The following is a 15,807-nucleotide window of genomic DNA, read 5'->3' as shown; positions in this document are numbered from 1 at the left end:
GACCCGAAACTTATTCTCCTACATATCACTGACAACTTGGGTGGCAATAGATACAAGCTGTCACTGATGTTTCTGGGACGGACATGGAAGGCTGAGACCACCCACCCCCCATCCCATGTAGTCTGGAAGAAGGGGATGGATCACTGTATGGGCCTGGTGGTGGTAGTATACAAGGCAAGGGGTTGTCCGCAGAAACACCCCAAGTTTTGGCAGGAGTGGGCAGATTACAGAAGCATTGTGCTGGAACCTGTTCGATCTTTGAGACAATTGATTGTTATATAAAATTAAACAGTTCTTGGTATGAGAAGGGGATAGGAGGCCACGGAATAGGTGTTCGAAGTACTGACCGGTTATGCATCTTATTATTGCACTGTGGGTGGAGGGTGGGGTTTAGCTTCAGCTTCATGAGCAGGTATTAGCTTTTGTTTTGTTTTTATTTCTTCTTTCATGTGCCAGCCCTCAGGGCCATGTTTCTATTTAAAAAAAATCAAAAGAATCTATTTTAAAAAAAATAAAAGCATTTTCTGCACATTTTAGTGATGAAAAGTGCTAGAATCTCTCGGGGGCCAAAAGCGTTCTTCCACCCGGCATTCCCCCAAGTCACCTGTTAAAAAAAGGCACCTCACTTGTGTGGGTAGATCTAGTGCCCACAGCAGGAAACTGCCCAAAACAAAATACGGACGCATCACATTTTTTCACTGAAAACTGACCCTTTTTCCCCCCAATGTGGGTAGCTGTAGATTTTCGACCCTAACTCAGCAGACACCTAGAGAAACCTAGCAAACCTGTACATTTTAGACACACGGTTAACCAGTGTGGCGTGACCTACGTAGCTTTCACCAGATTTGTTTGCCAGAATTTCTTACAAACCTCAAACTTTGACAACAAAAAAAGTTTCCTCACATTTCCGTGAGAAAAAGTTCTGGAATCCGTGGGGCACCACAAACTGCTGTTGATCCGGCATTCGGCCCGGCTTTTCTCCAAGTCTCCCGATTACAACAATACCTTGCTTGTATGGGTAGGTCTAGTACCAGCAACAGGAAATGGCCCTAAATGCGGCATGGACGCATCACATTTTTCCACTGAAAACTGGCCCTTTTTTCCAACGTGGGTAGCTGTAGATTTTAGACCCTAGCTCAGCCGTCGCCTACTAAAATCTAGCCAACCTGTACATTTTTTTTAATTAGACACCTAGTGGTATCCAGGGTATCTTACTAAGACAACGCCCAAGGGATCCTGTATTTAGCTCCTGTGAACCTGATCTCAACCTCTTTTTAGGCAAACATGTCTATGTGTCTTCAACCGCCCTCCACCACCTCAACCCAACTAGAGTGTACAGGATGCCCTGTTGCCACCAACCTCCTTTGTGCAGGTTGTTTTTCAAAATGAAATGCCCCTATGCTCCCAGACTTGCAATCTTGCAGTTGGGCCACGGAAGAAACCTGTACATTTTGAAAGGGAATATTGCTTATATTCTACAACATATTACATATGCTTATATATTTTACTCATTGGATTTTCCATGGAAGCTGTCCCGAAAAGATTAATTGAGCAGGAACGTGTTACCGAAGAGTGATCTTTTTATATAACCTGGTCCGGCACCTCCCTGTTCTGTGATCTCCCACACTCTTCATTTCTCTGGCAATGGTGGCATAGTTTGAAGCCCACCCCTTTCCAAACTCGTCACAGGCGTTGTGGGATGTTTGAGGATTTCTCATCCTACCTTTGATGAAGTAGAAACAGTGTACCCTCGCTGATTGACACACAGCCCCAGGAAGCACAAGCTGAAGCCTAAAGCACCTGTTCTGTGTTCAATTAGTATGGCTTCTGTACATCATTGATGGGTGTGGTTTTACACTGCAAGTGACCACAGAGGGTCTGGGCTGAAAGCAGACAAGCCTTGAAAAATATGTGACGGCTGGAACATGTATCATAGTGTAAGTGCTGTCATTGCCTTACGCATAGGGTTAGCAAGCACTAGACAGACATGAACAGAACAGGGGCCAAGTGGGAGTAGTAAAATAAGAGTGGTAGGAGTCAGAAAATTTGGAGAGCGGACTCCTGACGCTCCAATTAACACAGAGTCCATGACCATTTGTCAATATAATCACCATCACTAAAAAGGGGGACAATCGCTTTGTAGATCTTAGGGACAAAAGGTTTTGTCTTTTACCACATTAAGGGTGATGCCACCATTATCTTTGGCTGAAAGCCCATCTTGACCCTTCTTTCTTCATGGGTTAATCTCCTTTCTTCAAATTCAATCGTTTTCTCCTCTAGTGAAAGGAGATATAGCTCTTCCTCAAGGCTTACTATCATCTTACCAGTAGGGGGTCGGTTATAGCGACTTCTGTCACTTCCTGCTGGTGAATGGGGTCTGGGAAAGGGTGGAGAGGTTTGGTCTTCCTCTTCATCTTCAATCTGGGATTGGGCATCATCCTCACCTTCTTCAAGGTCTTCTTCTGAGGAATGACCCTCCCTCTCTAGTTTCTCTTTTTCATAGGAGCTAAGGGCTTTCTCGATAATGTTTTTAACTGTGTAGCTAATGCCCCGAGCGTTGCACAAAACCCTTATTTCACTGATCTTCAGGGCTGTAATGATTGACAGGTCAAGAATCTTACAAGCCTCTATCGTGCCTAACCTTTTACCTAAACACTGGGACTTTTTAAAAACTTTTCTAAAAAACGTTTAACGATTTTCTTAACTTCCTCAGTCTTTTGGATTACTATTGGAATGGGAGGAGGGCATGAAATTCCAATTTTAAAAAATCAAAAACTTTTTGAAAAAATAATTTTTAATTCTAAAGTTAATAGTGGATTTCTCATGCAAGAATCACTTATGACTAAGTGGTTCTGCAAAACACAAGCACCGGATCCCACCGTATTATGTAGTGATGCTGGTTAGGCTTTATTATGCAACATTGTCACAGTACCCCAAAGATGGTCCTTGGATTCACAATGATAAATTCTTAGCTCAGTCCTAGCAGAGTAGCAAAGAGCAGTCCGGCTTTGCTAGAGGAACATGTGTTAAGCATTTTAGAGTACACACATGGACGATAAGTAATTGGTACGACTTGACAGAAATCTGACACCAATTTATAAAAATAAAGCAGATGTATATATAAATTTACACACCAAAACGAAGTCAATTGGATAAGTGCAACCAGAGTTATGGATTTTAGAAGTAAAATATATCAGCACCAATTAATGCTGTAAAACTTTAAGACGTGGTCAATGGGAAAAAGCATTAGTAACAATCGGTCACTTGCAGATTGAGTTGGGTGGAACCCAAGGAGGATTAAGATGATGTAGTTCCTGGACCAAGCCATGACAATTAGTTTGATTTTATCTGGTTTGAGAAGCCCGGGTGTTGTCCTGGCTGTCCTTGGTGCTGAAGCAGGAGCCGCAGAGGTATTGGTTTAACAGCTTACACAGTGCTGGGGAGAAGACGGGTGAAGACATTTGACAACAGACCCACTGCTGGTATCGTTTGAAGGTGTTTCAGTGCTCTCTTGAGTTGCAGCGTTGTGTATGGATGGTGGTTGCTGGACTGGCCACCAACAAGCTTTAACAGCAGTAAAATCAGCAAGAAGTTATTTCGATGTCCTGAGGTCTTGAGGATAACGGTAGCCACCTGAAATTTGCTGGAGGTCAGCACTACATTTCTCACAATGCACCGGATTGTCTACTTGTGGGCGATCCCTTGGAGTGCCCGATGGCCAGCGAGTCTTTAGTTCCAGTATGCTGTTTATACCTCCAGACTGCAGGGGAGTCCAAGCGAATCTGGAGTTGCCTTTGGCTCTCAAAGATGTCCCTCTGTCTGGGGTAACCAGTCTTTGGTCTGGGACAAGTCGCAGTCGTGCAGTCCCAAAAAGATTGTCACAGGTGCAGAGTATTATACTTTTGATTTGTGCAACTTCTGTTGTCGCAGACTCGGGTCTCTTCTGTGTTCACTGTTGCCAGTCAGATCAGAACTGAGATTCTGGGGCCACGGGTAGCCCTTAAATCCTAGATTTAGGGGCATGGGTGCGAGTGGCCAATGGGCTACTAGCCTCAGCAGCTAATCCACCCATGTCATGACTCTCCTTTTTTACCCATAACCCTCTATACTGCTACTTTAAAAAAATGGCAGAAACCTTTCTTAGCTGTACAGACCAGGAAGCCCCCCGAGAGGTGTGGCTAGCCTTCTGAGGGTGTACATCTCTTTACTACATAATTTTCCCACCTGCAAATCTACCTGGGGGTGGTTGTTTCTTCCTTTGAGAGGCAGCCTGGTTGCATATCACAGGCAGTGAAAGCTTTGAAGCTCACTGCCTCTTTATGTGCCACTTCACTATCTATCCTGTCAGGGAGGGAAGTGTAACCTCCTTCCCGTATACACCATTTCTTCTGACTCCTGACAGAGGTTACACCTACTGGCAGGGGTTCAGATTCCTGTCTTGGCAACAGCAGTTGCATGCTGGCATCCAGAGCACAGGAAAGGCTAGGGCAACTTCTAAGGTAGCCACTTGGTAGGAGGCCACATCGTCCTCTATGAGTATCGTGTGAGTGAGCGGTGTGCGAGCCCACCTTATTTGATATTGTGTCAGAGGTGATGAGGCATGTTGTTTGATACCAAACATGGCACATTTTGACATAATAGCCCTGGCGACCTAGTGGTTGCCCGGTTGCCAGCCCATCTCATCCTATTGACCACTGTTCACTTATAGTAGCCCTTAATGGAAAAGACTACTATAGGGATATATATATATATATATATATATATTACCTACTGGCGGTCGCCAGTAGGTATATATAGTTAGGATTTTTTCTCTATGGGATTTTTGAAAATTCTATGTCTAATAACTTTGGCGTTTGTGGACGGAATTGGCTGAAATTTTCAGGAAAATGGCACATTTTGTTTCTGAGCAGCCCTTGAAAATTTGGGGGGGGGTTCGTCAAGGGGGGGCCGAGAAAAAAGGGGGGTCCCAAAACGTGTTTTTAACATTGAGTTTTCCATAGGGCGGTTGGCCTCACTTTTAGCCCGAACGGCTGAATGGATTTGCACGAAACTTGGCAAAATTGTAGGGACTGGTAGCCCGATGTGCCTTTTGTAGGTCTCAATATATGTGCTCCAGTGGATTTTGAGAAATTAACGTTTAAAAAAAGATATATATCTGTAACAGCGGACCTGGCAGCGTCCCAGGACGCGTACTTTTCGCGCAACGGAGCTTTGTGAAGCGAAGCTGATTGGTTCTCCGGCGTCTGTCAACATTCCAAAAAGTCCGTAGCGGCCGCCATCTTGTCTCTTGGTAGGATCGAGAGACAAGAGGAGGCCAAAACAAAGGGGGAAATAACTATAGGGGGCATAGTAGATCCTCGCTGACCCCCTAGGTTTGATGTGGAGGTTTTAAAAGGGCCCCGCGGGGCAAAAAAAAATAATAATAATAATAATCGAACGGCTGAATGGATTTGCACGAAACTTGGCAAAATATTAGGGACTGGTAGCCCGATGTGCCTTTGCTAGGTCTCAATATATGTGCTCCAGTGGATTTTGAGAAATTAACGTTCAAAAAAAGATATATATCTGTAACAGCGCTCCGCTTCGCGTAACGGAGGTTTGCGAAGCTGATTGGTCATTCTGTCACTGGGCTATAGTTGGGCTACATCTGGCTGATATTTGGGCTACATTTGTTTTTTTTGTCTCTGGCGGCCATCTTTGGGCTACATTGGGCTACATTGGGCTACATTTGGGCTCCAACATATATATAGGCCAATGTAGCCCAATATATATTTTTCAAAGTTAATTTTCGTAAAAACCACTGGAGCATATATCTTGAGACATAGCAAAGGCACATCGGGCTACCAGTCCCTACAATTTTGCCAAGTTTCGTGGAAATCCATTCAGCCGTTCAAGCTAAAAGTGAGTCCAACCGCCCTATGGAAATGAAGGAAATGAATGGGTAATTTGTAATTAGCAAATAGCTAATCGCAAACTAGGAATGGTAAAGAATCGCTATTTATTCCTTAAAGTTCGCTATTTAGGAAATGCAAAAAACTTTGATGATACATATGGCGGTTCATCTCTAACAAGATAAGAAGCATAGGGATAGATTTATGATGACTGGCGCATCACCAGGGATGTGTTAGTCATTCTGTGCCGCTGTTCCGTCACCTATGGTGTGCTGCATTTACAATGCGGCGCATCATGGGCAAAAACAGCACAGATGCGTGATGTATCTGTGCCGTAAAGGTGGCGCATTGCTGGAGTTGTATCGCAAGTGTGATGAAGCTCCAGCAAGGGTCGGGGGTGCCCCTGTCGCAGGGTTTCTGTTCTCACACAGAACTGTGGACAGAGGATTGGAACCTCGGCGAATTAGGGTGTCCCAAAACTCACGTTAGTAATCAAAAACCCCTTAGCAAGCTAGGTACAGTGTCACATTGGATATAACAAACTCTCAATGTTTAGACAATCCAGAATATGAACTTATAGTACCTCAGGATACGTGGAACTCATGAACAGTCGGTCGTTATATATTTCTTAGAAACCAGAACATGGAGTTAAGAAGAACACATGTGTATTTGAAATGTTTATTTACTAATGCCGTCTTCTCAGGCGTAGTATCTTAGATAATACAAGTACACATATTATCAGTAGCAAAATTACCAGCATAGTTTCTAGTACATAAAAAGCGAATGGTGATAGTATGTTAACATGCTGTAAATGAATAAGAGTTAGCAACACTTATAAGCAGCTGCGGGCCGTGGAGGGAGTTACGGTGAGGCAGGGAGGCGGGGAGGGGGAGAAGCAGGGTGGAGAATACAAGTACACATATTATCAGTAGCAAAATTACCAGCATAGTTACTAGTACATAAAAAGCGAATGGTGATAGTATGTTAACATGCTGTAAATGAATAAGAGTTAGCAACACTTATAAGCAGCCGCGGGCCGTGGAGGGAGTTACGGTGGGGCAGGGAGGCGGGGAGGGGGAGGGGCAGGGTGGAGAGGGCTCCACCCTGCTTCTCCCCCTCCCCGCCTCCCTGCCTCACCGTAACTCCCTCCACGGCCCGCGGCTGCTTATATCTCACCCTCCCTAATACACATATTATATTATTTGCTAAGAAGGTCTCTTTGTGTTGGTTTAGGGCGTGCCCATACTTTAGTGTCTTAGATTTGAAGGAATCACATCAGCATACACCAGCTCTCTCTTCATGTGAACCGCATCAAGTGTTGTGTATGTGTGTTCGGCAAAGTAATATAAAACCCGCCTCATGCCCAGAATTGGCAGAAGTTGCACTTATGTTATGAGTATGAAGTCGTGGAGATCAGACCTCATAACAATTCTGTATCGTGTTGTTCTTGAAACTTTAGCACTCGCTGTACAGATATAGTTTAACAAGCAAAGCAGATAGTAGAGCAATAACATATTATTCTCATGTAAACCACGATGAACTACTAGGTTGAAAGCCAAAGCAACAACTAAGTGTCGTGTGCAGAAGTTGCAAAAAAGGAAAAATGGCGTTTAAACCGGTAATGAGCCCATGCTAACTTAACACGGTGTAAAGATATCCAGGACCTAGATGACACCTCCCCATGATCCGGAAACGAACTGAATAAGATAATAGAAGTGCCATCTCATGAGAGCAGATTGCAAGTTTATATGTGGACGGTCCGCAAGGTAAAGCATTAAAAACTAGGAAAATTTAATGCTAAAGAAAAATAAAACAGCCAAGTACTTTATCGAGTCTTAAGCCAATAGGCAAGGTAAATTTCAAAAACTTGACAAATAAGTCAATGAATTGTCAATGAAATGCTATTACTCAGCATATCAAACATGAAAAAGGTCTATGACATAACTGTGTATGCAAAATAAGCTGCAACAGCCTCCAATAGGAAGTCACCGTCTTCATCCGAAAACAGTTCAGCCATCCAATTTAAAAGCGGAAAAGAACATACGTGCTCTCCCAGCACCGGATCCTCTATCACCATCAGAGGACAGCTCGGTGGGTTTTCAACAAAGCTCTGTTCCAAGAAAGACTGTGCTGCCGCCAGTAAATTCCAGGGACCAATTAGTCCATGCATCAATGCCACAGCCATAATCCTTTCGCCAGGACAAACCAACTCGTGAGTAATGATAGGAGTCATCAGCTGATTAAAGTCGACGTCAGGAGAAACCGGTCCGCAGAGACACAAATCAATGGCCCAATCGAAATCACAGGTCAGGCAGTGAAATACAGGCTGGACACAGGTGAAGTAGGAGAATCGAAAAGATAATCCATATGCCGTGCTTAATATCGCCAACGGCATTGTGCCATAATATTCTAGCATGCGATTGCGGAACAGTGTCAGCAGCTGCAGGGTGGGAGGTTGCATAGGAGGGACATCCATATTTAAAAATGTAAAAAAGCACAAGAGCATCCGCTGGTAATGCAAGTAAAAATGGCAATCCACGAAGCAGAGTGGAGAAAATAGAATGAAAGAAAGCAGGGATGACTCCAAAGATTTTCTCAAATGAAGTCACGAGACCACTGGTAACAACTTTAAAAAAGTGCGCCAGGGCCTTTGTGGAGGATGCGTTAAAGATAGTCCGAACCATCTTGCTGAAATTGAAAGGCAAATCTGAATTGAAAAGGGTCTGCACCTCTGTACGGGTGTTCGCTATGTGAAGCATGAAAGTTTCACGGGCCGAACTCAAGGCCACCTCTCTCTGAGACAAAAGAGCTCTTATTCTTGCCATGCCGTTGAAATCTGCTCCCAAGGTTGGTATTTGTGGCCAGATTGAAAACTCCCTATGTTCATGTGTGGGAGGAAATAGAACATTTCTGCAGCAAATAACCCGTTCACTTACTGTTACGATAAAAGGAATACTTTTAATTAACCCAGAACAATCTTCATTATTGAGCATCAAATAACTACCATTTTCCAACAATTTGAACGTGGGTATGATAGCAGGAACTGGCGTGCCTTGCAACACGCAAGCCATATTTGGTCGGTGCTTGTTGCATGAACCGTGTAACTGTATGTGCCTACACATTAGTGAATGATCTGGCGTCTCAGTGCATTCCTCTCCATTCAGATAAACTTCTTGATCATCTTTGAAACATCTGTATGTGTATGGAAGCGACCAGACCTCATGAAGAAAAGCACTACCTAAAGGTTCATAACGACCTATTGGTATATATTTCATACAATTTGAAAACTTATATAAAGCAAAAGGCAGCGTTATTAAACCGTGGATAAGGCACGTTGCCAAAAAACCCGCAATCCTCTGCTGATGATGTCACTGAGCATGTCATGAATGATGTAATATGTGACATCATCAGCAGTGGATTACGGGTAATAGTATCTCTAGTTTACTCCCCTATAGCTGTCTTTCTTTTAACATAAGTGTCTGTTTCCTTCCCTTATACTTACTGTTTTTGGTTCGCTTCCAGTTCGCGTACCGGCGAGCGAACTGGGAAGCGAACTAAGAGAAATAGAGGTTGGCACAGTTCCAAATATTGTACCAATTTTTTAATAACGGGGAGGTAGTTCTGAAAATAACTTTTTTTTTATTGTTTTTGTTGTTTTATATTTTTTTTATTATTTTTCGGAACATTTTTTTACTTTTTTTGAATTTTTCTGAACAGTTTTATATTTTTTTGGGTTTTTCTTGGAGGGGGCAATGAAAACGATTCATTGTAAAGGGCTCAACAGGAGCAACAAAACAAAAAAAAAGTATTTATTATTTTGGGCGTTTCGTACAAACTTGCATATGATAGTCAATAGCTCTGTTGATCAGAGTGATGCTTCTTTCTCCGTAGCAAATGAATCCATCGCAAAATACGCAGATGTGTTTTACTTCACCAAATCTCATTTGTATATTTGGCACCATCTCCCTGCCCTCTGGTCCCGTTACTTCCGGTACAACAGATCTTCTGGCCATAATAGGGAGATTATCTAGGTCGTTCCGAAACTGTGCAGCACTGTAGTTGTTAGGATGCCACCTAGTCATATGGCGATGCATTGTGTAGTTTCCGAAACTGTATTTTTTCTCGGTTCCTCTGGACAGTCTATCTTGACATATAAGGCAAGTTACGTATCTTGCATTTACTTTTTTCTGACCTTTGGGAATTTTAAAAAATTGCCAAATGAAGTTTTCTTTCCGGTGAGACGTCCTGGGCTCCTCAGGCAAAAACTGCCTCTCTTCCTGCTCTTCCTCGTCGTCCTCTTCTTCCTCTTCTTGCTGAATTATAACTTGAGCAGGTGGTCCACTCTTCCTTGGATGTGGTGGAGGTGGTGGGGAAGCACCAGCTGAAGCTACTAAAGAAGCCATTGCTCAGTGATCACAAAGGGTCTTTCTCTCACAATGATGAAAGTCAGAGTGAGGAAAGAAGGAGGGATTTTCATCATTTGGGAAAAACAAGAGTTCTCAACCAATGAAAAGTGTTCATTTTAGATTATATGACCTAGTCTTACATCATTAGGAAACCAAAAGTGAAATGAACCAATGAAAAGTGTTATTACCAAGTCACATGACCTGCTGTGTTTACGTTAAGCGCTTTGCAGGGCCTCCCGGTTTGCTTCCAGAAACCTGCGCTTTGCGACTCGCTTCGCGTACCAGTTCGCTAACGTAGCACGTCATATGACGTATCACGCGACAACGTGAAACGTCATGCGGACGGGAGGCGTCACGATGTTGTTTTCTAACGCGGCACTTGCGGTAAAGAAACGTTTACCGGCTCGCGGTCTATTTCGCGGCATCAAGGTCAGCTAACGGGAAGCTTCCCGATTCGCGAAGCGGGAACGAAGAAAAAAAAATATTTAAAAAAAAAATTATTCATAAACATATAAAATATATTTTTGGATTTAAAGAAGAATACATTTTACAGCTACAGATATTAGCTGTTAAAAAACCAATGAAATTCACTGAAAAAACCATAGGTTATAGACCATATATAGTTAGGAATTAGCATTTACAAAACCTTGAAAATTCACTGAAAAAACCATAGGTTATAGACCATATATAGTTAGGAATTAGCATTTACAAAACCTTATTTTACTCACACAAAACCATTGAAATTCCATATATAGTTAGTTGCACTAACTATATATCGCGCATCCGCAATCCACTGCTGATGATGTCACATATTACATCATTCATGACATGGTCAGTGACATCACTGATGACATCTCAAATGACATCACTGATGACATCTCATTTGACATCAATGACCACATCACTGATGATATCATTCATGTGACAATACAATGCATCTCCTCACATTTTAATATAACCTCTGTTACAACCAGTGTTAAATACAGAGTATAATTTTTGAAACCATTGACACACCAATACTAGTTACTACATACGCACTCACTGATTCCTACGTCTACACACACATTCACTCATTCATCCATACAATCATTCATACATACAATCACTCATCTTTACAACACTATCATATGCACTCATACACCTATACAGACATTTACACTCTGTTGCTCATCCATGGAGTTACTCACACACCTAGTCAGTCATGCAAATAATCAATCACACCTCCATTTTCTAATCTATACAGTTAAACATAGAGCACCTTACATTTTCAAACATATACTAACACATACTTACTCTCTTATACAATCACTGATACAAGTACACATTGATCTGCACAGAGTCACACACCTCCCAACCAGCCACACACACACTCAGTCTCCCATACAAATACTTGTCCAACCAATCAATAACCCATATAGCCACTCATATAGCTACTGATCAACACATGCAGCAGCTTGCACAACAACAGACATACTGATGCAAAGTTTCACACAGTTTAGTCACTAACCTATGCATTCAGTAGGACGCATTTAATCACTCACTCATACAGTCAACCACGCACCTACTAAAACCTTCATTCAGACACTTATACATCTACTCATTCTTCAATATGTAAAACATATTTTAACTTTACAGAAACATACAGTCACTGGATGTTGTCATCAGTGATGTCATTTGAGATGTCATCAGTGATGTCATCAGTGATGTCACTGACCATGTCATGAATGATGTAATATGTGACATCATCAGCAGTGGATTGCGGATGCGCGATATATAGTTAGTGCAACTAACTATATATGGAATTTCAATGGTTTTGTGTGAGTAAAATAAGGTTTTGTAAATGCTAATTCCTAACTATATATGGTCTATAACCTATGGTTTTTTCAGTGAATATATATATATATATATATATATATATATATATATATGTGTCCTCACCTTAAATATAATGCACACTGCCTCCTGGGCTCAGGAGGCCTTCCTTAGGGATGACAGCGACTGCCATTATTAAAAATAGTGCATTGACCTTTCTTCATGTGATGAGGGAGTAGTTGAGTTTGAGCAGTTGGCAATGCTCCTGCAGTCTGTAATGGCAAGAATGCTGTCATCTGTTTACTTGGGTCACCCAGGATGGCACAAACAGTGCTTCAGGCCCTGGTTACTCCTTTAACTCCAATATCCTTGGTACCATTTACCAGGGACTTATAAGGGGTAGGGGAGTTAAAGTTTTTTGCAAGTGGGGGATACCAATTCACAAGTATCCATTTTAGGGAGGGGGCACTAGGACCTGGGCAGCAGGCTCCAGTGTAGTGTGTGTGTGTGTGTGGGGAGGGGGGTGGGAGGGGGGGTTATACAAAAGGGCACTTTCATGCTCAAACTGTCGGTTTGTTGTATATTCTACACTTCGTGCAGATTGTTTGGGATGAATCCAAATGCTTTGATTAAAGTGGTACTAATAGCCTTAATGGCTGTGTGTGAGTGCTGTTTGTATCATGGCTTGTTCAAAGTTCGTTATTATTTTATGTGGGGAGTAGTTGTTTGTTTTAATTTTAATGTGGTTTAGTAGTTCGTACTAAGTGCTAGTTTGTTGATTAGGTAGCACGGGATATATGTGGGCTGTAAGGTCTTTTGGTTTTCAACCATGCATGGTGTATATCAGAGTGAATGATTCAGAGCACATTTTAAATGTTCCGTCCATCAACTGTGTTTGACAATGGCTTAGTCCTATTAAATTATATGCTGTAGTAAATATAAAAATGCGTTTGTCATTATTTAGGTTGTCTTGTAGGAGGAAGGGTTCATTGTTGCGTGTGATGGTTTAGTGTTAAGGAATTTGGTTGTCTTTGTATCTTCTAGGGGCAGCAGGAGCATCACCAGTGGCTTTTTTATCTTGTACTATTAAGCGTGATAAAGTTGGTATAGTTGGTAGCTGTCCTGTGTTGTATTCAGGTACTGTAGAGAGCATATCTTTTAAGATTTTAGAATTTGGCTCTCAGGAACTAGTGCATGCCTCTTTTAAATTTTAAAGTACATGCCTTACTTCGATTTTGGTGACATTTGAGGGATGGCTGTGCTCCCTCATCACATAATTTTTAGACAGAGCATGATCTGTCTCCTAGAGACATTTTGTTTACAATTAGTGGGTTTACAGCCCGCCCCTAGATTATCAATGGCTCCCTTCAGGCTCGCTCTCATTTGCTTTATTTCCAAATGGTCTCAGCATGCCTGCGTCATATCCTCTTCTTGCATTTGGGCATCCCACGGAGCATTGACCATCCACTGCACTGTTTTTGGAGCTACTATTTTCTTGTGTTCAAACACTCCACATGAGTGCTTGAGTTTTTATGCCATTTCCCGATGCTGCTTGTTTTCCGTCCAACCCGCCTGCCCACATCTGTTGCTTCGACACCCCACCATCCAGTCCTGGCTCCATCTCACTCCCCCACCGCACTGTTTCATCTCGCTCCCCCCGCCCTAATGTCTGTCTTTTCACCGCCCAACCCTGTCCGTGACCGTTTCTTCGCCCCCCCCCCACCCCACCTCCCACTGTTCCCAAGTCCGACCACACCACATTGACCACAGTCCACAGTCACTCACAAGCAAATCCCCTCCCGCTCATTCACGTTGATCTGACTGCGGACATTACTATGCCCGCTCTGCACATATAAAATAAGAATAGGCTCAAGCGAAAAGTGAAATAAGACGTTATCAAGATCCTGATTACTTTGCCCACAGGCCTCCTTTTTGGGTTTCGCCTGCCGAAAGGCTGCGCTCTGCGCAGCTTTTCAGCGCAGGTGAAATCCTTTGTTGACAATAAGGACTTCGGGAACGTCCCCCGGCTCTCATTGGCTAGCTCCATAAATGGAGGCTAGCCATTGAGTGCCGGATCTGTCCGTCAAGGCCGGACCAGATTCGGGGGCGTTCCCGAGATTTTTTCCCTGAGCGGAGTTACGTTGTTTCCCGTTCCCTCCCCTTTCCCGCCGTCCGTGTCCTCTCCCGCCCCCCTACCGCCATCCGTGTTCTCTCCCGCCCCCCTCCCGCCGTCCGTGTCCTCTCCCGCCCCCCTCCCGTCGTCCGTGTTCTCTCCCGCCCCCGAATCTGGTCCGGCATTGAGCCGGCACCCGTCTTCCTGCTCCGGCCGTCTTCTGCGTCTCTCCTCCCCCTTTCCCGCCCCCTCCCGCTTTACATTTTTACCTTCCGATCAGCCGCATGGAGAGCGAGCAGGCAGCGGACTTCGCTGGAGGAGGAGGAGGAGGAATAGCTGCCCACATCCCGGAGGAGAGGATGAGCACCCAGCCATGGAAGCCGCAACCCGTTTGTGACGACAGTCAGGGCGGCCCCATCAGCGCACCTTCACAGGGGGAGGCCCCCGAGGCACAATGTCCCGGACCCCCGGACTGGGCACCTCCCGGAAGCCCCGAGGCCAGCGGCAGCTCCCTGCTCCCTAGGCAGCGGGAGCACGAAGAAGCCCCGGACAATTCCGAGCACAGCCCCCCCGTCCGGGGCCTCTTCGCTGAACATCAGCGCCGCCTCTCCCAATCCCCTTCCCCTCAGGGCTGTCCCACTGCCCGTCTACGAGGACTCTCACACCCCATCTCCACCTGCGGCCTCTCCTCATCATAGCCACTTAGAGCCCAAGACCACCGTTGAAACCTCTCAGTCTGCAGAGACTGCCTTTCAAGACCCCTCGTTCTCCGAGGCTTGTCCTCGCATACCCCTACCCCTACCCCCGACGGCTGTTTCGTCAGGTTCCGAGCTTGCCTTGCCCAACCCCTTGTCGCCACCCTTCACATTGCCCTCCCTCTCCACCTCGCCAAACCCCTTGGAACCCGGATCTGCCCCGCCCAGCCACTTAATCTCTGCAGATGTTTCATTGAAGCCCCTGCCTGTGGCTTCCCTACCCACCCTCTTGCCACCCGGGGCCTCTTCATCCACCTGTCATCGTGAGTCCCCAACCCCCCCTCCACACCCGGAGGAAGCTCCCCACATAAAGTTCCTTCTTCCAGCTCTCCCCCTGCAGCCACCTCTCCCAGCCTGGACTCCCAAGAGTCATCTTCCCACCTGCCCTCCCACCCCAGTTCGGACCTCAGTGTCAGCGAGGGTCTGGAGGAGCCGGCGGGGCGGGAGCGCGGCACTGGGCAGTCTGTCTATCACATCAAGTGGTTACTGTGGAAGGAGCAGAAGACTCCAATTGTTACCCAGAATGAAAACGGACCCTGTCCTCTGCTGGCTATCATCAATGTGCTGCTTTTGACCTGGAAGGTAAGGGGCACAGCTTAGTGTTGTCTAGATTTCAAGATTTACAAGCCGTTTAGGCACAGCCGCACAGGCCTGGAATCAGTCAAGGCCCCTCTGAATTGTAGGGAGTCTCCCCAACTGGGAGACAGTCTTTGCTTATTATAACCATTACTAATGGTCCATGTGAGACAATCACGCCGCTCCTCCTTGAAAAACACTTGAAAACCCAGAGTCTTGATGAATTCACAAAAGCACTCCTAACTATGTGGACT

General features: G+C 44.6%; 1 pseudogene; it reads left to right on the top strand.

The window, feature by feature from the left end:
* The first annotated feature begins 14,500 nt into the window (after positions 1–14,500).
* On the top strand, positions 14,501–15,577 carry LOC144823558 (uncharacterized; annotated as a pseudogene).
* Positions 15,578–15,807: the final 230 nt, after the last annotated feature.

This window comes from Lissotriton helveticus, chromosome 3_1 (genome assembly GCF_964261635.1).
Source record: "Lissotriton helveticus chromosome 3_1, aLisHel1.1, whole genome shotgun sequence".
Classification (NCBI taxonomy): domain Eukaryota; kingdom Metazoa; phylum Chordata; class Amphibia; order Caudata; family Salamandridae; genus Lissotriton; species Lissotriton helveticus.
This window is presented reverse-complemented; position numbering and strand designations above follow the sequence as displayed.